Below are 23,701 nucleotides of genomic sequence, written 5' to 3'. Positions count from 1 at the left end.
ACCCTGTATGATCTGCCCCCGTTCACGCCTGCTGCCTCTGGGCGATTGCCTGCTTTCAGCTGCACACAAAAGGCAGCTTCCCAGAGCCCACCAATGGAGTCAAGTCCTGAACTTGTCCTTCAGCACACTGGCACATGCTGTCACTTTACAGCTATGATCACTTAATTAGTGGCTGTCTCCCCACCAGACTGTGAGCCTCACAATCTGCTCCCTGCTCTGGTACCAGTTCCTAGCATGCGGCAGGAGCTCAACAAATGCCTGCTGAATGAACGAATGTATGAATACAAGAGGTCAGCTGAATTTGCAACCTCTGGCTCCTCTGGCAGATGCCCAGGGGCCAGAGCCCATCAACGACCCCCCTCACTGGGCCACTCCCCACTCCCACCCCCACCCGTGCAGCCTGGAATCCCTGTGCCAACTGCAGGGCCAAACTCTGACAGGAGTCTTCTGGGAACAGTGTGCCTGATCCACGGTCCCTCACTGCCCGGGTGATGGCCGGCAGCCCTCCTCCCCACACTTCCCACTACAGCGCTCCCATCAGAAATGCAGTGTATTCCAAGCACCTGCTGGACATCAGGCATTTTCCTCAAGCGTTAACTCTCCCGAACTTCATGACAGCCCTAGGAGGCAGGGCCTATAATTGCTCCCACTTTACAGTTAGAGAAACTGGAGCACAGAGAGGTCCCACAGCTGGCAATTAGAAACTCCCACAGAAGTCACCCCCAAAACGCCTGATCCGGGCCTGAATGCGCACCATGAGGAAGACTCATTTCCCAGTGAACGGTTATTGAATGAACGAGATCCAGGGGTGCCTGGGTGGCTCAGGTCATGATCTCATGGTTCATGGGTTTGAGCCCCATGTCAGGCTTTGTGTTGAAAGCGTGGAGCCTGCTTCGGATTCTCCGTCTCCCTCTCTCTTTGCCCTTCCCGCACACGTGCTCTCTCTCAAAAATAAACATTAAAAAAAAAAAAAAAAAAAAAAAGAATGAGTGAGATCCAGAGGAAGGGATATAAAGTTCTCATTCAGCTCCTGCTGGAGTCAGGAGGCCTTAGCTTCTCCGTCCAGGTTCCAAACCTGCCAGGTGGTCAGGAAAATAGCCACAGGGTAGAAGCTTAAAACCAACGATTCAATGTTTTTGTACGTTGTGACATGATCACAGTAAGTCTAGTTATTATGTTGTATACCTGAAACTAATGTATGTCAATCAGATCTCAATTTTAGAAATAACAATTTAAAAATAAAAATGATGATAAATGACACTATGGCTGGCTTTCCATGTGCCCTGCTCCATGCTAAACACTTTGCAAATACATTCACTAATCCCCCCTGAAGGGGGGGGGGGGTCCTACAAGTATGTCCATTTTATAGATAAAAAACCAAGGCAAGGGAAGAATAGCTTGCCCAGAGTCACACAGCCTGTGAGGCACAGAGCTGGGATCAGAACCTGGCTGGCTGTGCTAGCGAGCGATGCTGCTTGATACATGAGTGACACTGCTCACTGTCCCCTGCATCCTCAACCTGGGCTGGTTGCCCCTGGAGGGTCGAGAGGCCACCTCATTCCTGCTCACCCTGCCAGGGCCTGGTCACAGAAATATTACTTGTATGAATGAACTCCCGGGATTGAGGGGGATTTCTGTTTGATAGTCATGCTCTTGGAGCTATGCTCCTGACCCACATGGACAAACAGAAAGGGCTGTGGGGCTCTGAGAAACTCACCAAGATGCACCCCCCACTATCCAGGGGACCTCTCGTGGTGGAGCTAGCAACCAAACTCTGGTTCTCATCCTGCCTCTACCACTTCTTTGCTGTGTGACGCGGAAAGGGGGCTTGCCTCTCTGAGTCCATGTCCCCATCTGTAAAATGGGTCAGGGTTCAGCTCTTGGCATTTACTAGGAGCATTCGGAGAACTGATGTCTGTGGGGTGCTGGGACTCAGTAAACAAGTGGCTGCTGCTGTTGTTGTTGTCAGCAGAGAGGAGCAGCAGCGTCAGAGAATATCAGGCCTGCAGCCATGGAAGCCACAGGGGGAGCCTGGCCTTGAGGGCTGGGCCAGCAGGGAGCGTCATGGGAGCCTGAACAAAAGGCCTTCTCAGGGGAGAGGAGGCTCCAGGCAGGAGCTCTGGGCAGGAAATCACCAGTCAGAGCACTGAGCACTCAGCTGTGGCCCATGTCTGGGAGGGGGGCACGCCTGGGAGGTTTCCTGGCTGGGCGGGCAGCCAGGCTGCAGGAAGGTGGTCCCCTCCTCGGGCCTCAGCCCAGGTGGTAGCCATTTATTGAACATTTACTATGTGCTGAGCAATTGATCAGATCACACCAACTGTGGGATCAGGGCCTGAAAAGCTCTTAGCAGAAAGCATTTATTAATCATCTGAATGTTCCTAAGAACCCCAGGCTTCGGCTGGAGGATGGGAACAGAGGTCTCTGGGGCATTTCTACGCCCCCTCCCCCACTAGAGCATCTGGAAGCCTGGGTGGCCAGAGGAATGAACAGATTCCACACAGAGGGGCCTGCAAATCCACAGAGTCCCTCCCACCTGCTCAGCCTGGGCTTCTGGGGCAAGGAGTTCCCAGCTATGTGTGTGGAGGTGGGGCTCCAGGATTTCCCAAATCCCACAGTGGGGTGAGGAACGAGGATGATGTTATGCGGGAGCAGGAAGGTCGAATCCTGGCGCCCCCTTCCCCCCAAGTCCCCAAAGCAAACACATAGAGATGGCTGTCTCCACACCCATCCTAGGGTGCCAGAGTAGTGTGGGGGCATGGGGGGGGGTGGCGCGGATCTGCTTCTCAGGACCCCCAGTTCAGGAAAACTGTCCACCAGAGTGCCTGCTAAGGGCAACCTGGTGAGGGCCTTAAAGCCTTAGCTGAAGCTTGGTGTCCCCTGTTCAAACACATATCCATCCTAAGGGACCCTCGAGCCTCTACCAAGTCAGTGAGAAATGAGGCGCTGAACAGCTGGGAATCCTGGCTCTAAGCAGGGAATCTGAGCTGTGGGGCCCACGCTAACCCGTGACCCCAGAGACTGAGGCTCATTAGCCTCTACTCTAGCCAATCACCCTGGGTAATAATGTAACCTGGGGAAGCTAACATTTTCCGTGTAATTAGCAGGCCCAGGTGCGGAGAAGGCCTTCCTCCACCTGTGGGGACTTCACCTGCCAAGGCAGGGGGAGGATAGTTTAAATTGTGGTAAAGGAAGTTAAAATGAGCCAGTCCAGAGCTTCCACCCTCCCCCAGCTCACACATGTTTGGGCAGGAAGTCTCACACCTTCATAGGGGACACCTCCTCCAGGGAGGACTCCAGGTTGACTACAGGCCACAGGGAGCATTTGTCCTTCCCATCTACAGTACCAACTTCTCCAACAGGCCAGACCCCCCGCCCAAGGAAGCCCAGAGAGGTGGGGGGGATTCCAACACACCCAGCCTGGCAGTCAGCCCGCTGCCCTTTCACACCATTCAGGCTGTCTAGACTGTGGAGAAGCTCCTGGGAAGTAGGGAGTGCAGGTTCTGAGGCCCTGGGGAGGCTGAGAGGTGGGTTCTGTCCTAAATCATCAGGCAGTCAGTGGAGGCCTGATGCACCCTCTCTGGGGTCACCTAGTGCCCGGGGACATTTATCAGGCTGGCACAGTCTGCCAGAACAGGAAATGTCCTCTGTCCCCATGCCAGGCCTGACACCCTGGCCACATCCCCCTCCCCCACACCCCACCCGGGCTTCAGGAGAAAACCAGGGACTATCCCCCCAAGAAGGGGCAGTACTCTCCAGCCCCACCCCCTCTCATCTAGCACATGACTTCCGTTAACTGCCCCTGAGTTGAGGAGAGAAGGGTGAGAATCTGACGTGGGGAAAGCCTCTCAGGGAGCCCCATACCCTACAATGGTGCTGCTTTGCAATATCAGGAGAGGCGAACCCCTCCCTTCGCTCCTCACCTTCTCTGGACCCGTCCTCCTATGAGAGGACACCAGAGTACCAGCTCTCAAGGGCAGACTCATGCCAAAGGCCCTCTATTGTGACCACCTCCCCCCAGTCGTGTTTCCAGTCCCCCAGCCCCCCAAGGTCAGCACCTCATCAGGCACCCTGTGAGTCAGCTCCCGGTGAGCAGGGCATAGACTTCCTCCCTCCCAGGCCTCCCTGGAGACACATGGGGCAGTGGCAGCCTCCCCCCTACCCAACCGGGGTGGGGGCCCACATCCGGACAGGCCCCCAGGGGCTCCAGGCCTGGCTCCCGAGGAAGCCTGCAGCCCGGCCCCCCTTGCCGACCCCTGACAGGGTGGCGTGGGAGGAAAAATCTTCCAGCCATCTGCTCAGCTGCTGGGTTTCCGGTCGGGGCGGGGCTGGGGGGACACCAGGAGGACTTGCTCTCCTGGGGAAGTGTCCCTTGCCCCTGCTGAGGGGGAAGAATACCAGGTCGAGAAGCCCAGTGATGGTCAGTGGGACCCTGGAGCCCTGACTGAGGAATGCTGGTTGCCCAGGGGTCAGGGCCCAAGTAAGTGGGTGTCCAGCTGTAGCCTTGGGACCTGCCCAGTTTCCAAGGGACTGCAGGCCCCCGGAAGTCAGGGAGCTGGGGCACAGGGCTCCTGGGTCCAATTAGGCCTGACTCAGCGAGTGACCCCAGCTGAGTCACTTCCCCTGGGCAGCCTGCCCGCCTCAGTTTCCTCAGGGAGGGCGGGTAGCTGGGAACAGGGTCTGGCTGGGAACAAGAAACATATATTACACCTCTGGACTCCACGGCAGGCTTCTCGCATCTGCCAGATGGAAGCTACTTCCTGCCCTGCCCAGCCTAAGATGCTGAACACCCGGGGAGCCCCTTGAGACCATTTTCCCGGAAAACCTGGCAATTAAGTGCCAGCCCCCTCTGGGGCACTAACAGCAGTAGCTCACACTTATTGAGCACCGACTGCATGCCAGGCATTCTGTGTACCACTTCTCAACACAATTCTCTTGTGCAGTCATTAGTACTCCCATGTCATAGAGAAGGATATTGGAGCTCAGAGAGGTTAAGGGACAAGCCCAAGGCACACAGCCATAGGCAATTATCGCCAACACAGTTCAAGCCCCTACACTATGCCAGGCTCATACACTCCAGGATTACCCTGGAGAGGCTGGCACTCTTGGTCCCCATTGGGCAGATCAGGCCCAGAGAGGTCAGGGAACTTGCCCTAGGCCTCACAGCTGGAAGCTGGCAGATCCCAGATTTGGCTCCAAAGGCCATGCTGCTACCAGGGAGAGGTGGGATTCTAACAGGAGAGGCCTCTCATTTAATAATATTAATACCATCTATGATCATCAGGTGAGGCCCAGCACTGAGTGCCTTATGTGCCTCTCGCCCCACCCCCCACCGCCAAAGTGGGCTGCCCTGGGACTGGGAGGTCCTTCCAAGTACCTCCATCCCTGCCCTTGGGGAGGCTCCATCCAGGAGGTGGAGGGTGTCCTGGGGTGGCACTGCTGGGCCCAGATATCCAAGGGCAACCAAAGGTTGACCCGCTGTAGGGCTACCACTATATCTGGAGTGGTTCTACAGAATCTGATTTGCATTAGAAACTCCTATCTATCCGAGAAAGATCAAGTCTAGTCTTCACAAGAACAGGGGTCAGGAGGATCAGGAAGGAAAACAATCAGAGCTGACACCCACAACAAACAACAACAGTCTCATTCTTACTACTACTACTACGCCTGATCAAAATGTTCTAAACACTTTGTGAATTCACTCATACATGGTTCCAAAGACCCTAAGTATGAGGCACGATTATCACACCCACTTGACAGATGAGGAAACTGAGGCTGGGACGGGGAAGCAAGACCTCATAGCCAAGAAGCCCCATCACCTCATCCTCGCCTGTGTCTTCAGATTCTTCTCCCAAAGACTCAGGAAACCCCAGAGCTGCACATGCCAGAGGTATTCAAGGCATGCTGATGAACAAGCATTTCCCAGCCAGTAACAATAACGCTAATGATGGTAGTGATGAAAAATCACCACCACCACCACCTGTAATTGAACCCTTTCCCTGCCAGGTAGCAGATGCTTTGCACACACTGGCTCATTCAATCCCTACCACAAACCTGTTATTATCCCATTTCACACAGTGGGGGGGACTGAGGCTCACAGGTGTCACTTGCCCATGCCTTCAGCTGGATAGAAGCAGCGGGAGAATGGAACCTAAGCCTCCAGGACCTTTCTCTTCCACTGCTGAGTCCCTGAAGGTCCTCGGACCCTAGCAGCTGGTACTTCAGTCCAGCCCCTTCCCAGCTGGCTGCCTCTGTGGCCCACAGGGACCACAGAAGTTCTAGGAATGTTCACCCTTTGGCTCAGAAGGATTTTCCCTCCCAGAGGAGGGTTGTGGGAAAAGGCTCAGAAAAAGTGAGCCTGTTAAAAACCCTTCCAACTTCCCAAGCGGGCCCTGGCCTCTCATCTGCTGACCCCAGCCTGCCCAGGCGGCCTCTGCCTGCTCTCCCCCCATTTGGGCTGGCTCTCCAGCCCCCGCAGGTCCCAGAGAGCCTCCGGAGCTGTTTCCGCTCTGGCAGCCAGGTCAGTGATGGGAAATCCAGACAGGACTTGCGCCCACAGCCCTGGAGACCCATGTGCCCATCGCCTGGCAGGGGCCCTACAGCTGGGCCGTTAAATAGGGAGGCAAGATGGGCTGGCTGTCCTAGCTGAGCCTGGCAGCTGGTGGGTGTCAGGGGATGCTCATCTCCCAGGCGAGGGGCGTGTGGGTCAAGTCTCAGCCCCTCCTGCTCCCAAAGCTGGACCTTGGCCCTACAGACATCATCCTGCCAGGCCCTCTGCTCCGAAGCCCCCACCCGCAGTCCAATTTCACTTCCTCCCACTCAATCAGGCCTGGCCATGCCCCTCCCTGGAGGCCTCCAGCTGCAGGCAGTGACCTCCTCACCTACATCATCGTGGCAGGGAATGGGGAAGAGAAACAGGAGAATGAGGAAATTAAAGAAGGAAAAAAAAAAAAAAAAAGAAGCAGGACAGGCAGGCAAACCCCCCTCCCCAGTTCCTCAAATGCAGTCCCCATCATCCCAAAAGCCCCCATGGTCAGAGGGAGGGAAGGGAGGGGATTTCTGCACCAGGCATTAAAGGCCTCTGAAATTACCCTCCCAGGCACGCTGACCTATAAGACAAGGCCTCCTCTGCATCCTTTTCTTTTTTTTTTTTTTTTTTGATGGGAGGATTCACCTGAGCTCCAGTTCTGGGGTGTGAGGGCACCAGCTCAAAGAGACCTGAGCTGTGGGGCTCCCAACCCCGTGAAACTCCGGACTTAGTGGCTTGGGGGCACCTGGCCTGGGCCACCTCTGAGATGTGGGAACTGTGAAGGCGGGCTTCTAGCATCCAGAGATACCCTCTTAGCACATGGCCCTGGGCTGGGAGAGTGGGCAGGGGCAGGTGGCCCCACTCCCAGAGGGCTCTTCCATCCTCATAGCCTTAGTTGACTACTTTCACTTTCAAGGTCCAAGCACTTGACCCTAGACCTCTCCTCCCCAGGCACATGTTGAGGGGGGACTGTTGCTCTCAACTGACCGGGCTACTTTAAGAGAAGGTAGACTGGGGGTATTAACCATACCCTCTCAGCGCCTTCCCACTGCCTCCCCTATTACATCCCCAACACGTGTGTGGGTGGGGGTGTCGGCGGGGAGAGTGTCGCAGGAGCTGGGGAAGGGTCACCCCTGAACACCCCATCCGGGTTAGGGGCAGGGCAGTATTTCAGGCTGTTGTGGGAGTGCGCAGACACCGGGCAGAACCGGACAGGGGGCCTCCTCTTCCCCCATTAAAGCCCTCCCAGCTCCAGAGGAAGGAGCGCTGGGAAAGGCGGGCTTACCTGAGACAGAGGGGGTCCGGGCCCGGCCGGCCCATGGCGTCGCGCGCCCCCGGCCCCCCGAAATCCCGAGGGGGCGGGCGGGCCCCCGCCCCGGGCGCGTTCTCTCCCGCGCGCCGGCTCCTGGCTCGCGACTCGCTTGAGCGGGGCTCAGGCAGGAAACCCGGGCTCGGAAAATGGCCAGCGCCTCATCATTTCCGCCGCCAGCGCTTGACAGTTGCGGGAGGATGCGCCCCCGGGCCGCCACCGGAGAAACTTTGCTGTTGCTGCCGCCGCCGTCGCCACCAAGGGCCGCGACAGTCCGGGCGGGCGGCCGGGCGGAGGCGGTGGCCCGAGCCCATGCCGCCCCGCGCCGTTATGTAAAGAGGAACCGGCTGTGCAAGCGGAGCCCGACGGGGGAGGGAGGCCAGGGTGGAGGCGGGGCCAGAGTGGGGCGGGGCTGCAGGAGACCACGCCCCTGCCCGCCCGAGAGCCAGATCGGCCGGAGGGAGACAGCCCCTGAGGGCGGGGTCGGACCTGGCCCCGCCCATCAATCCTCCTCCTCCGCGGCCGACCGTGTCCAGGGGTCTCAAACTCGAGCCTGGAAAGAGGCGGGGCCCTACCGAGCCACGCCCACACCTCGCCTACCCAATTTCGCATCCCGAGGACTAAAGAAGGGAATGAACTATTGAGGGGCGGGGCAACCTTAGTCCCACCCACCTAGCTCCTGCAGACCCCCAGGTGCCTCAGCGCTGCGGGGGCGGGGCCAGATGGAGGAAAGGCGGGCCTGGGGGCGGGGCTGGGCAGAGTCTCTTGGCCTCGAAGGAGCGCGCCCCAGCGACTCCCTCCTGGGAGGCCTTATCTGCAAGCTCGGGATCGGTCCGTGCAATAGCGACCACGGCTTTCATCACCCCCAGGGGAAGGATCCCAACCCCGCCCGGCCCCAACTATCCGCGACTCCGCTGAGCCGACCCGCCACGGCCCTAGTAGCCCCACCCCATTCAGGTTCGGTCCCCACTCTCAGTTCTGCTCCTGCCACTGTTGGTGCCTGTGGAGACCGACCTCTTTGGGGCCACTACTATCGGGCCCCACCCCAGGAGTGCATCTTTCTCCAGGAAGTCCTCCCGGGCCGCTGGCACCCGTGCCCCCTGGGCTTCCCTGTCTGCTCTCCCCGGTGCTTTCATTTTCTCTACAGGCCTTATATGGGGTGAGGTTGACAGTGGGGTGCCCCCTAGTCTCAGGTGGAGCATACACTCAGCCAGCCCTTCCTCCAACACAGGGGAGGGAGGGAGGGAAGAGAGGAATGTCTGCTCTTCTCTCCCTCCCACGACAGGAAACAAGTCGATTAGGCCCCCAGCTTGCTGGAGCCTCATCACCCCTTCCCAGACAACATACTCCTCCAGTCCGCTGCCTCCCCCTCTTAGTAGCTTTGGGCAAATTACTTGACTTCTCCATACCTCAATTTTCTCATCTATGAAATGGAAATAATAAGAGTACCCACTCCACTGGGTTGCTGTGAGGGTTAAATGAGTCAGTGCATTAAAGCACTTACCGTTGGGCTTTGCCCAAGGGAAAACACTGCTACATGGGTGTTAATCAAGCTTGGGTTCTGCCCTTGGAGCTATAGAAAGGGGTTCCCCAGAAGATGGGGATTTCCAGACTACCCAGATGGGGATCAGGGTTGGTCTGCTGTAGGATACTTGAAGTCCCATAACTGTGAAGGAATGAGTAATGAACGTGCTTTCCACAAATACTTGTTAAAGCCTACAGTGTGCCAGGCATTGTTCTAGGTGCTGGAGACACAGCAGTAAACAAGACAGACACAAATATGCCTGCCCTCATGGAGCTGACACTCTGGTGAGGGGACATGGAGCATAAGTACATAAATAAATGGGATAATGCATCGGGAGGAAGATAAAACAATTACAGGGTAGACAGTAGGAAGGGGCTTAGACTGGAGGCTTGGGGGAATACCTTTCTGAGAAACTAACATTTGAGCTGACACCACCCCTTTCCCCCATCCTATAGCAAGAAGCATCTGGGCATGATAAAGCTCTGGAAGGGCATTCCAGGCCAAAGCAAAGGTCCTGAGGTAGGAAAAAGTTTGGGGCATTTGAGGAAAATCAAGAAGGCAGTGGTGATACCTACACTCATAGATGGGAAGAGATGGAGTTGGAAAGTCAGGCCAATCACACAGAGACTTGAAGATCCTGGTGGCAAGTTTGGGAATTATCCTATGGGCAACAGGGAGCCATGGAGGGTTTTTGAGCAGAAAGATCTGTCGAGCTTTGGATTTGAGCTGGCAACCGATTAAAAAGTGTGCCAGTGACATTCACGTAGCATCTGAGGATTTGGGACAAGGGGGGTGAGGTGTTATTAGGGAAGCCTAAATGAAGCACTCCACAGTAGTATCTCTATATATAGACACCTGGAGAGACTGAGGCCTAGAGAGAGCAGTTACTTGCCTGCAGTCACACAGCTGCCAGCTGGTGCACCAGGTACACAGCAGTTGTCAAATGGTTGCTGAAATCTGCCAGCCACAAGCACTTTCCCTCTCACTGCCCAGACGGCAGTTCTGCTGACTTAAATGGAGACTTGTGGTTCTTCCCCTTTTTAATCACAGTGCAAGCCTTCTCTCGTGCCAGATTTCTCAGAGGCCCAAAGTGGTTTCCCTTCTCGCTTAATTTCTTCTCTCCAGGCGTCCCCTCCAGAGTCCAGTTTATTATTTCAATGCTCTCCGCGACTGAGACTTCTCACTCGGTTCCTGTTTTTCCTTAGAAAGCCAAAGGGTTTACAACAAACACCACTTCTGTCGCCTTGCCCTAGATTTGAGCGCACCCCAGCTCTGAACTGTTGGCTGCACGTGGCTCCTCCCACCTCACAGGTCCCTGGGGCACAAAGTGAGACGTTTATCTGAATTCCCCGAATTCCCCGGAAGCCGGTGAGATGGTCTCGGCAAGCAGGTCCCACCGCCCCCCTTGCTCCCACGCTGACCGCGAGAGCGCCTACTGGCTGCCAAGTTCCGGGACCGGAGACTCTCCGCGTTAAAAACAGTAATGAAACAGCAGCCACTGACAACATTAGTAAACACTTATTAATACCGTTAACAGTGATATTAACAACTGATAGTAATAACAATAACACAGCACAGAAGTAATAATAACCAGCACAGAATTAACAATAACCAGCACAGAATTAATAATAATGGGAGCAGTAACAATAAAATGATAATATGAACAATAGGTAATAGGTCTCATTAAAAATAATAATAGGGATTACCATGATAAGCCCTGAGTAAAATAAATAAATAAATAAATAAATAATAATAATAGGGGGCCCCTGGTGTTTCAGTTGGTTGAGCGACTGACCCTTTTTTCTTTTTTTTTTAATTTTTTAAAACATTTATTTATTTTTAAGACACAGAGAGAGACAGAGCATGAGCTAGGAAGGGGCAGAGAGAGGGAGACACAGAATCCCGGGCAGGCTCCAGGCTCTGAGCTGTCAGCACAGAGCCCCACACGGAGCTGGAGCTCACAAACTGCAAGATCATGACCTGAGCCGAAGTCGGACGACCAACCGACCCAGGCGTCCCTGAGTGTCTGACTCTTAATCATCTCAGGTCATGGGGCGCCTGGGTGGCTCCTTTGGTTGAGCGTCCGACTTCGGCTCAGGTCATGAGTTCATGGTTCGTGAGTTCGAGCCCTGCGTCCGGCGCTGTGCTGACAGCTCAGAGCCTGGAGCCTGTTTCAGATTCTGTGTCTCCCTCTCTCTCTGATGCTCCCCCATTCATGCTCTGTCTCTCTCTGTCTCAAAAATAAATAAACGTTCAAAAAAAATTAAAAAAAAAAAATCTCAGGTCATGGTCTCAGGGTTGTGCTTGGGTGTGGGGCCTGCTGAAGTTTCTTTCTCTTTCCCCTGCTCACATTCCCTCTCTCAAACAAACAAACAAACAAATGTTACTATTAGCTATTATAGAATAGTAAATATAAAATAACAATAGGATATTAGTAGTAACAACAAATATAATAACAGGTCTAGGATTAATAGTAATAATAGTAGCTAATGGTATCAGGATTAATAACAATAAATACAAACTAAAACTAGGACAGTAGTAAGATGAATAATAAATATGGGGGCGCCTGGCTGGATCAGTCAGAAAAGCCTGAGCCTCCTGATCTCAGGGGTCGTGAGTTTGAGCCACACCCTGGGTGTAGAGATTACTAAAAAAATAAATAAATTTCATTTTATTTTTTATTTTAATTAATTATTTATTTTGAGAGAGTGAGAACATGCGTGAACAGGGGAGGGACATAGAGAAAGGGAAAGAGAGAGAATCCCAAACTCACAAACTGTGAGGTCATGACCTGAGCAGAATCAAGGGCTGGAACTTCACTGAGGGAGCCACCCAGGCACCCTTAAACTTTTTTTTTTTTAATGAAGATCAAAAGTCTTTTTTTTTTTTTTTTAAGTTTATTTACTTATTTTGATAGAGGACTAAAGTGAGCATGAGCTGGGGAGGGGCAGTGAGAGAGGGAGAAGGAGAATCCCGAGCAGGCTCCATACTGGCAACGAGAAAGCCTGATTCGGGGCTTGATCTCAGGAACTATGAGATCACGACCTGAGCTGAAATCAAGAGCAGACACGTGACCCACTGAGCCACCCAGGCAGCCCATAAAAAATGTAATAATCAAGGTGGCATAATAATATAATTGTAGTTACAGTTGCAGGACTACTAATACTTCACAGTTACAGGATTAAAAATAACAAATAAAAAAATAACAATAGGCTAGAATGATTAACAGCTTTTGAGGCTTGCTTCCTGTCAGGCATCGCTCTATCCCAGTGCTGACAGGTGACGGCAACGTGCTACCTGCACTTGTCCCAGATGTTCATCACTAGCCACGTGAGGCTCTTGAGCATTTGAAATGTGGTGCCCGTCACGGAGGAACTGAACTTTGACTTTCTGTAAGGTTAACGAATTAACATTTAAACAGCCGCATGTGGCTGGCCACCACTGTAGTGAATGACACAGCTCGGGACGTTTTGTGCACGTGTCAACTCATTTCAGTCTTGTGAAACCCCTGGGCTAGGTCCTATTATTGTTGTTATTCTCTCCATTTTATTATGAGAAAGCAGAGGCACTGAAAAGTTAAGTCATTAGCCCTGGTCAGAGTCTCCCCACTTTAGAGGCACCTGGGTGGCTTAGTCAGTCTCACGGTTTGTGAGATCGGGCTCTGTGCTGACGGTGTGGAGCCCTACTCAGGACTCTCTCTCTCTCCCTCTCTCTGTTCCTCCCCACCCTCAAAATAAACAAATTAACAAAAAAGAATTTCCCTACTTCAAAGACAGAACATCATTGTCTGAGGAGACCCCGAATTAAGAACGAAGGCTCTGGGGCGCCCGGGTGGCTCAGTCGGTTAAGCGTCCAACTTCGGCTCAGGTCATGATCTCGCGGTTTGTGGGTTCCAGCCCCGGGTCATGCTCTGTGCTGACAACTCGAAGCCTGGAGCCTGCTTCGGAGTCTGTGTCTCCCTCTCTCTGCCCCTCCCCCACTCACACTCTTGTCTCGCTCTCTCTCAAAAATAAACATTAAAAAAAAGAACCAAGGCTCTGGACTCCCCCAGACAGGTTTAGAATTCTGTGTTCTGCATCCTCTTAACTGGGTGATCCCTTGGACTCTCTAGGCCTCAGTTTCTTCATCTGTAGAATGGGGACGGTCACAGGGCTGACTTCATCGGGTTGTGGGGGAGAATTTGATGAGAAAACTTAGGGTAAGGGTATGGGAGTTTGGACCGCACTTGTGTATACCACATGCTCGACGGAGTGTTGATTGTAATCTGTAACTGGATATGAGTTGTACATCCCTCAAGGAGTGGTTGTGAAGAGTGGCGGCCACAGTGACCAGCTATGTAGGCATCAGACCCTTACACCCATTTTACAGATGAGGACACTGAGCTTGGGAGTAAAGACGGTCGCCTAAGCTCATCCAGCTAGTGAGTAGAGGCCTCGGCGTCTACATCTGTGAAATGTGCTTCTGCAGACCTGTCCTCTTCCTACTGGGAACAAAGTGTGGGCCACAGGTGGGGATGCGGCCTGGGTGCCTGGTCTGCCCCCTCGCTGGGCAATGGCTGGTGCAGTGGACTAAATGTTTATATCCCCTCAAAACTCACGTTGAAATCCTACCCCGCGAGGTGATGGTGTTAAGAGGTGGGGCCTTGGGGAGGCAAGCAGGTCATGAGAGCAGAGCCTTCATGCATGGGATTATAAAAGGGACCCCAAAGAGATCCCTCTCTGATTTTGCCCTCAGGAGAGGTTACAGCCAGAAGGCACCATCCATGAGCCAGAAAGGGGACTTTCACCAGACGCTGAATCTGCCAGGGCCTTGATCTTGGGCTTCTCAGCCTCCGGAACTATAAGAAATACATTTCTGGTGCTTAGAAGCCACACAGCCCGGGGGCGCCTGGGTGACTTAGTTGGTTAAGCATCCAACTTCAGTTCAGGTCATGATCTCATGGTTTGTGGGTTCAAGCCCTACATTGGGCTCTGTGCTGACAGCCTGGAGCCTGGAGCCCGCTTCAGATTCTGTGTCTCCCTCTCTCTCTGCCCCTGCCCTGCCCCTCGTGCTCATGCTTGTCTCTGTGTCTCAAAGATAAATAAACACTGAAAAAAAAAAAAAAAGCCACACAGCCCGTGCTATTATGTTATAGTAATCTGAATGGACTAAGACAGAAAACTGGTACTAAGAAGTGGAAAACCGCTTTAACAAACACCTAAAAGTGTAGAAACAGCTTCGGCTCGGGGTGATGTGGGTAGAGGCTGGGAGAGTCTGGGGGTGCCCTGAATAGACCATTAAGGGTGATTCTGTTGGAGACCTAGAAGAGGAGAGCTACAGAGGGCACCTAACACGTTGGAAGAATGACCCCAGAGACCTTTTGAAGGTCACCAAGGGTCTGGGTGGCAGGAGGATTTCAAGGGAGGGGCTGCTGCTTCGGGCTCCCCCCCCCCACCATCCACTGCCCCACTGTGGCTCCAGAAGGCCTCCAGGGGTGGGTGCTGTGCCCAGCAAATCTGTGGGGGTATGGCTGCCTCCGCCCAGATTTTGGAGGAGCTGCCCATGCACAGCCCAGGCGGTGGGCCACCTCTGGCACGGGGCCACAGCAGAGAGCCCCCACCAAGTCAATGCCCAGCAGAGTCCCAGGAGCAGGACCCCATCATGACTCCAGGCTGTAGAGCCTCCCGTGTCCGATTCCAGAGATTCCTGTCCTGGAGGGCTGAAAGCACTCATGTGAGCAGTACAGAGCTTTAGGGGCCCAGCCCCGCCCAGCAAATCTTTGGGGGCCGGAGCACCACCTCAGTGTGTCAAGAAGGCAGGATCCCCCACCCCAGAGGGTCTGGAAGGAGGGACCACAGCCCTAGTGTGCCTGCACAGCAGGGCAGCTAGCCAAAAAGGATTATTTGGGAGCCTTAAGGCTTCAGACTTGCTGGGGTCTTGTCTCTCCTTTCCTTCCTGTTTCTCCCTTTTGGAATGGGAATGTCTGTCCCACCACGGTATTTTGGAAACACGTTTGCTTTCACAGCTAGAGAGGAATTTGAGTCTCACTCATAACTGATTTAGGTGAAACTTTGGACTTTAGACTTTCGAAATGGTGCTAGAATGAGTTAAGATTTGGGGGCTATTGGGATGGAATAAACGCACTTTGCGTGCATAAAGGATGTGAATTTGGGGCGGCCAGGGGCAGAACGCAATGGACTAAAGGTTTAAGCGCCCCCCCCTCCCCCAGTGGATAAGACAGCCGGGGCTGGAGTTTCCCAGGCCTGGGCTGTGTGACCTCTAGCAAGAGACTTCCATTTTCTGAGCCTCAGTGCCGCTAGTCTGTAGAAGGGAGATTGTGTGGGACACTGACTCCCTAGTAGATGTGCTCAGTGAATGCTCCACATGCTGACGGTTAGTCAGCAAATGACAGTTGGAACACACTGGGCTCCTCACTGTCCCTCAAACTCACCTTCATGCTCCCAGTTCAGAGCCTTTGCACGGGCTATTCCCTCTGCCCAGAAAACCCTTCCACAAGATCTTTCCTTTCCATCCCTCCCTTCATTCACTCCCCAGAGGTCCCTGACCACCAAACCTAACACAGATCCTCCCTGTGGCTGTCACTTTCCATCTCCGTCTGGCCCCGCGTCTTTTTCTCCCACCTCGTCATGAGGACACTCAAGCAGCTTTATGAGAGGCCCGCATAGCAAGAACTGAGGCCTCCTGCCAGCACCCTCCAGTCCTGGTCAGGCCTTCAGATGAGGGGAAGCCCAGCCCCTGTTTGGACTACAACCCCATTAAAGACCCTGAGCCAGAAGCACCTAGCTAAGCTGTTCCTAAATTTCTGACTGTATGAAATAGTGTATGTTTACCATTTCAGGCCACTACGTCGGGTAGTAACTTATTACATAGCAACAGGAAACTAATACAGAACTCAAGATGGCTTTGGGTGTGCCCAGCCAACCCTTTCTCCACCCATCAGGACCCAACTGAGGCTGGGAGATTCAGGAGACAGGGTCCTTGGCCAGAAAGGGATTATATAGCTGGGCCCTTCTTCTTTCCGCCTGGGCAGTCAAAACTCTCTGGCGGGATCCCTGGGCCAAGGGGTGCCATCTGCCCAACGCAGGTGCCTGAGGCCACCCGCGCCTCTGCTTCCTTCCCTCCGCTTTGGTTCCCTTTTCTGCCCTCGCAGTGCCTTCGCCTCTCACACTGCCCCAAATTCTTGCCTAAGGATGAACAGTTTTTACAATCTGGACTCCATTTCTGGAAGTGTGCACCACGCTGAGACCATCACAGGTAATCCTCCCCATTGTGAGCGGTTTGCTAGGAATTTCCCCATTTTTTCAGATGAGGAATCTGAGGCACGAGGCAGTGAAATGGTGTGCCCAAAGTCGCGCAACAAAGTGACTGAAGCAGGTGGTCTGCACTCAAGGCCTATCTGATGGCAGAACCCCCGCTCAACCTGCGTAACGATAATAATGGTAGTCCTAGAAGAATTAGACATTATTAGGGCATCATGTGTGGGCACTATTTTGAGGGCTTTCCATGGGTTCGCGATTTAATTTTCCTAACAGCTGTATGAAGGAAAGAATGTTGTTTTTTGGGGGGGGGTTTTGACAGAGGAGGAAACAGGCAAGAGAGCTGTGAAGTAGCCTGTGCAAGTCACAAGGGCTGGTAAGTGGCCCCGCAGGCATTTGCAATTAGGCTCCAGAATTCTGACCGCGGCTACGGTCGTCAGCTGCGGGCCCTGAGCCCCGCGCCTACCCCAAGGGCTCCCACCTGGCCCGGCCTGGGAAGCTGCGAGCCGCCCCCTCTTCCGCCCAGGGAATCTGGTTTTGGCGGGGAAGTGACTCAGTGGCCTGAGGCCTCGCAGATAATTATTCACTTCCAATCCTGGTAATTAAAGGCCGTAATGGCTCTGCAGAGGATGCACAATCTAGTAACTCCCGCGGTCCCACCCCTGCCCGAGGATCAGCGTGGGGCGCACGAGCTTCCGGGGCGCGAGCTCCGCGCCCTCGGCTGTGGCGGCCGACTTGCGCGGGGCTCTGGCGCCCCCCGGTGGCCGCTTTGGGGGTGATGGCGGGCTGGGGAGCGGCTTCCTGAGCAGCCTCGAGGACCCCAGTCTAGCAGGCCCAGTGCTGGGCCCCTCCTCCTGGGATGGGCCAAGCCTTCCTGGAAGCCTCCCGGGATCCCAAGTTTGATGCCTCCCGTTCACTATTAAACGGCCACCAAGGTCGAGAACACGGATTGGGGACATGGTTTAATGGCTGGCTTCTTTAGTCCTGGGTCACCCTGGGCGAGTGACTTGGGCTCTCTGAGCCTGTGTCTTCAGCTGTAAAACATGAATAAGGGATGAACCTAGTTCACAGGATTGTAGTGAAAAACAAGCTAAAATAATTCATGTGAAAGTCCCTGCCACGTGGTAAGTGCTCAATAAATGCTGTTGTTGTCGTTGTTATTGTTGTTCTGAATTTCCAAGGCACAAATTTGATTATGTGCCATGTCTCGCCCCTGCTCTAAACCCTCCAAGGCTCCTATTACCTTCTGACTAAAATTCAAAATTTTTTTTTTTTTCAACATTTATTTTTGGGACAGAGAGAAACAGAGCGTGAACGGGGGAGGGGCAGAGAGAGAGGGAGACACAGAATCGGAAACAGGCTCCAGGCTCTGAGCCATCAGCCCAGAGCCCGACGCGGGGCTCGAACTCACGGACCGCGAGATCGTGACCTGGCTGAAGTCGGACGCTTAACCGACTGCGCCACCCAGGCGCCCCCTGACTAAAATTCAAAACCTCACCCTGACACACCAAGCCCCTTCACAGTCTCATCCTCAGCGATCTCCTCTCTCCACAATGTATCACATGTCCTAGGCTCTGGCTATGCTGTAACCAAACCAGACTTCTTTCTGTTCTTTGCTTCAATATTTCCAGAACTTTGCCCATGCTAGTCTTACTGCCTGACACTCCTTTTCCCTTTCCTCTGCTTGGCAAACTCCTACACATCCTTCAAAACTACCTGAAATGCGACCCGTGCCTGAAGTCTACTCCTGTTCCCTGAGGGTGTTGCCTCTTCTGGCCTCCTTTGGCGTCCTCTCTGTCAGACCTCTGAGGGATCGGGGGTTTGTCCCTTGTGGTGCAAATCCTCACTCATCTGTGTGCATGCCCCCCAGACTCTGAGCTCTTGGAGGGTGAGGCTGATGGTTGGCTCACCTTTGAATCTCTGGCATGCAGCACAAATCCTGCACACGTTAGGTGCTTCAAAATATTGTGTTGAGACCAAAAGAAAAGTAGGGTCCTAAACCAGCATTGGTGGGTGGTGATTCCAAAGCACGCAGTTGTTACGGGAGCCTCGGTTCTGTCCCCGTCGTGCTGGTCTGACCTCTTTACATCTCAGTTTCCTCCTCTGCGAAATGGGGATGAGGCTAGTACCTACCTCACAAAGTATTTGTGAAGATTAAATGGGGCTCTGTGCGTACAGCACGTAGCCCGGGACGCTCAGTGATGCTGATGACTGTTAGCTCCACCTGTTCTCAAGTCCTTCCTTTACACCGAGGAGCAGGTGACTGAGAACAGTGTGATACTCCCCTCCCACAGCTACACGAAAAGAGGCAGCAAATTGTTGCCAAAAGAATCCATGGCGGGTACTCAGACACTTGCATGTGAACGTTCATAGTAGCGGTATCCACAGTAGGCAAAAGGTAGAAACAACCCAAACGTCCCTCAGTGGATGAATGGACAAACAACATGTGATCTATCTTCAGCCATGAAAAGGAAGAGCTGACATTCGATACGCCATGGGCGACTCTCAAAACGATATGCGGAGTGAGGGGCGCCTGGCTGGCACAGTCAAGATACCCTGCAACTCTTGATCTCAGGGTCGTGAATTTGAGCCCCACGTCGGGCGTGGAGATTACTTAGAACAAACAAAACGACAACAAAAACAATGTGCTGCGTGAAGGAAGCCAGACACAGACGGCCACATATTGTGAATTCCATTTATGTGATATCTGCAGAAGAGGTAAATCTATAGAGACAGAAAACAGATCGGCGTTTGCTAGGGGTCGGGGGAGGGCAGAGTGGGGAGTGACTGCTAACGAGTATGGGGTCTTGTTTCTGGGGGGATGAAAATGTTTTGGAACTATATGGCTGTGGTGGTTGTACATTGTGAATGCGTTAAATGCCACTGAATTGTACTTTAAAATGATTGATTTTATGTTGTGTGAATTTCACCTCAATTTGTTTTAATGTTTATTCATTTTTGAGAGAGAGAGAGAGAGAGACAGAGAGAGAGAGAGACAGAGAGACCGAGCATGAGTGGGGGAGGGCCAGAGAGAGAGGGAGACACAGAATCAGCTCTAGGCTCTGAGCTGTCCACACAGAGCTTGACAAGGGGCTTGAACCTATGGACCACGAGATCATGACCCGAGCCAGTTGGCCACTTAACTGAGCCACCCAGGCGTTTCTTACCTCAATTTTTCTTTAACGTAAAAAAAGAAAAAGTGTTAGTTACAGGAGTGAGCTTTGGAGGGCTTTTGGAGATGTGTCTTCTCTATTCCTCTATTCCCCAAAGGTCAGTCTTAACCCCAAAACGGGCTCCTGGAGGCTGGGAAGTTGGTCTCCTCCCCCCAGGGTGGCAGAGGCTGGGGGTGTCCCAGAGGATCTGACATGAGTGTGGGCCACTCCTCATCTGCAGGCCAGCCGGGGTGGCTCTGAGACCCTAGTGACCATGCTTGTGGCCACGTGGCCTTGCCAGCATCAGGCGACTGAGGTGGCATCAGGGTGAGCCAAAGGACCCGCGGGACAGTTGTCAAGCGGGAGCTCCCTGCTCACAGATGGCCACAAGGCAGGCAGGTCCTTCTGCAGAGTGAGACCCGGAGACACACAGAGAGGGGTAGAAAGTGGCTACTGGGGAGGGAGGAATGGAGCCACCGCGCAGGCATGAACTTGAGGGCAGAGGCTGCAGTGTCCTCTGAGGGCTCTCTGGGGCTGGGCTAGGGGGACCACCTTGGCCATGGCTTACTCCTGGGCCAAGAGCAGGACTCTGGGGTCAGCTGCCTGGGTACGCCTCTGGACTCTGCCACATATGCTGGCTGTGTGACCGTGGGTGAGTTACTTCACCTCTCTGAGGCAGCAGAAGCCACAGGGCCAAGGAGAGGAGGAGCAGAGAGGAGGAGAGGAGGGAGGGAAGTGTTCAGCAATACTCTTAGAAGAAGCAGAAGTAGGAAGCTAAGGGCGGAGGGGTGTGCAGAGAGCAGCTGGGTCCCAAGCTGGGCTCTCTTCAGCTTTGGGACGTTGCCCACGAGTGGAAGCCATCAGGGGGGTTGCCTGACTTCCCCTTGTTATGGTGGCAGCACCTGATTTTCCAAGCAGTTCGGGGTGTCCCCTGGGGCTGACCTTCATGTCCCTGCTCCAGTGATCGGTTCAGGGACGGGCAGGTGAACCCACAGGGCCAGGGACAATCAATTCCAGGCTCAGGCAGAACAGTCCGATAAGAAAATGTCGTATACCACTCTAAAATTTTAGAGCTGGGAGGACATTGGCTCTGAGCTTCTGGAGAGCGATCTTGCCTCAGAACGAATACACTCAGAGCAAAGCAACACTCAGAGGCACAGAAACAGAGTCCTAACGATAATGTCTACATCTAGACCCGAAAAGCAGTTACGCTCAGACTTCTTCACCATGTGAGTCACTCAATTCTTCTTTGGCTGAAGCCTGTCTGTGTGCAGCTTTTAGCCACTTAGCAACTGAGGGACTCCTGCCAAAGAACACCAGTGGGTCCTCCCGGGAACCCTACCCCACACAGGTTCCTCATGGGCCTCTCCCGCCTGAAACGGGAGACAAGGACGTGGTCCTGGGGTTGGAAGTGTGGAGTCCCGGGTGTCGGGCAGGCTGCAAGAAGCTGGGGCTCCTCAGGGGCAGGAAAACACTCTGCCCATTGGGCTGAGATCTCTTGAGCCCCTACTATGTGCCAGATACTGTTCCCAGTACTGGGGATACATTGGTGAGCACTACGAGACACTCTAGTTCTGTTCTCAGGGTCACAAGTTCAAGTCCCAAGTTGGGTGTGGAGGCTACTTTTTTTTTTTGAGCCTACTTTTAACTAACTAACTAACTAACTAACTAATGAGCAGGCGAAACTCAGAGGAGGTTTAAATCCTTGGGAGAAAGGATTCAGGAATTTGGGGGGTCAGCGGCCAGGAGGGGGTTTGGGGAGGGAGGAAAGAGAGCCCCCATACGAGAGGGAGGGGATGAGGAGAGGAGTTGGCAATGCCATGGAGCGAACTGGCAAGACTTTCCAGGTCTCTATGCCTTCGGCAAAATTCGCTCCCACTCAGGACCCAGCCTCAGCCTGGTGGCGCACACATACGGGAGGAGGGGCCCTCGGAGTCGGGGACTCCAGCCCTTCTTGTCACTCCCCTCCCCTCCCCCCACGTGCCCCCGGGTGCGCGGCGTGCCAGGCCAGTGTGCTGTGGTGAAGGACAGTTTCAGTTCCTTCTTGGGGCTGGCTGGTCCTGCCCACTGTTGTTGGGGTGGGGCAGCCGCCGTGGAAAGAATCTCTGCCTCAGACCCCAGCTTGGACCTCGGTCTTCCCCTGCCGGTGACGGAGCCAAGGAGGGGAGGCGAGATCTGGATACAAGATGGCAGGTCCCGTGGGCACCTTCACAGGGGGACCGGCTCGGGCCCTGAGTCAACCTCGCACCTACTACGTGCCCAATACGGTGCCAGGCGCTGCGAGCAAAGCAGACCAAGCTCCCTGCCCCCGTGGACCCATCTTCTAACGGAGGTCGGGATAGCGCCACAGGTTAGGCACAGAGTCATCAAACCCAAGTACGCTGCCTACAGTTGATTTCTCCTGTTTTGTTTTCCTCCTACTTCATGTGCCCTTTGCCTCCTTATGAGTTCTTCCTCATCTCCTAGGCTTCTGAGAAAAACCCATGGGCCTCCTGATTTCATCTCTCTTCTCTTCTTGCTCTTTCTTCTCCAGCCACACTGGCCATTTTGATGTTTCTTGCCTCTGAGCTTTTGCATTTGCTGTTCCCCCTGCCAGGAATGCTTTTCCCTCTGGATATCTGCATGGCTTGTGACCTTATTTTCTTCAGGTTTTTACTGAAAAGCGCTTTCTCAGGGAGGTCTTCCTTGGCTCCTCCAAGCTAAAATGGCAAAATGTCATTCACAATTCCTATGTTCTGCCCTTTCCTTATTTTTTTCCTTGACTGCTAACTTCATCTAATGAGTGTATGAGTGTTGCTTCATTTTCTTCCCACTCTGATAAGGGAGGGCAGGAGCACTTGTCTATCTCTCTCTCTCTTTTTCTTTTCTATTTATTATTAATTTTTTTTAACATTTATTTGTTATTTTTGAGAGACAGAGACAGAGACAGAGTGTGAGCAGGGGAGGGGCAGAGAGACAGAGAGAGACACAGAATCCAAAGCAGGCTCCAGGCTCTGAGCTGTCAGCACAGAGCCCGATGCGGGGCTTGAACCCATGAACCATGAGAACATGACCTGAGCCGAAGTCAGACCTTAACTGACTGACCCGCCCAGACGTCCCCCTCTCTCTTTTTTAAAAACAATTTATTGACGTGAAATTCATATGGCACAAAATTGACCATTTTATTTATTTTTATTTGTTTTTTAAATATTTTATTTTTAAGTAATCTCTACACCCAACATGGGCTCAAACTTACAGCCCCAAGATCAAGAGTTGTGTGTTTTAACAACTGAGCCAGCCAGATGACCCAGAACTCCATTCCTTTTTAGGGCTGAGTAATATTCCATTTAATGGATGTACCACATTTTATTTACTCATCATCCATTTTTTAATGTTTACTTATTTTGTTATTTTTTAATTTTTAAAAAATGTTTTTATTTTTGAGAGCGAGAGAGACAGAGAGAGACAGAGCATGAGCAGGGGAGGGGCAGAGAGAGAGAGAGAGAGAGAGAGAGGGAGAGGGAGAGAAAGAGAATCTGAAGCAGGTTCCAGGCTTCAAGCTGTCAGCACAGAGCCTGCTGCGGGGCTTGGACTCATAAACTGTGAGATCATGACCTGAGCTGAAGTGAGATGCCCAACCAACTGAGCCACCCAGGTGTCCCATTAATGTTTATTTATTTGAGAGAGAGAGAGAGAGAGAGAGAGAGAGAGAGAATGGTAGGGGCAGAGAGAGAGGGGGACAGAGGATCTGAAGCAGGCTCTGCACTGACAGCAGAGAGCCCAATGAGGGGCTCAAACTCATGAACTGTGAGATCAGGACCTGAGCTGAAGTTGGACACTTAACCCACTGAGTCATCCAGGTGCCCTGTCCATTCACCCACTGACGGACGCTTGGATTGCTTTCGCCTTTTGGTTATTGGGAATATTGCCGCTCTGAACTTGCATGTACATGTC

General features: G+C 53.2%; 1 protein-coding gene across 1 annotated transcript in view; it reads right to left on the bottom strand.

The window, feature by feature from the left end:
- SH2B3 (SH2B adaptor protein 3) overlaps nucleotides 1–7,921 on the bottom strand; it is a 38,215-nt gene extending 30,294 nt beyond the window's left edge. The window contains exon 1 of the mRNA XM_045456980.1: nucleotides 7,812–7,921. The gene's annotated coding sequence lies outside the window, so the exon portion shown is untranslated. The remainder of the gene's footprint in view (nucleotides 1–7,811) is intronic.
- Between the last annotated feature and the right edge of the window lie 15,780 nt (nucleotides 7,922–23,701).

This window comes from Leopardus geoffroyi, chromosome D3 (genome assembly GCF_018350155.1).
Source record: "Leopardus geoffroyi isolate Oge1 chromosome D3, O.geoffroyi_Oge1_pat1.0, whole genome shotgun sequence".
Classification (NCBI taxonomy): Eukaryota; Metazoa; Chordata; class Mammalia; order Carnivora; family Felidae; genus Leopardus; species Leopardus geoffroyi.
Note: the sequence above shows the minus strand (reverse complement) of the source record. Positions and strands in the feature narration are given on the sequence as shown.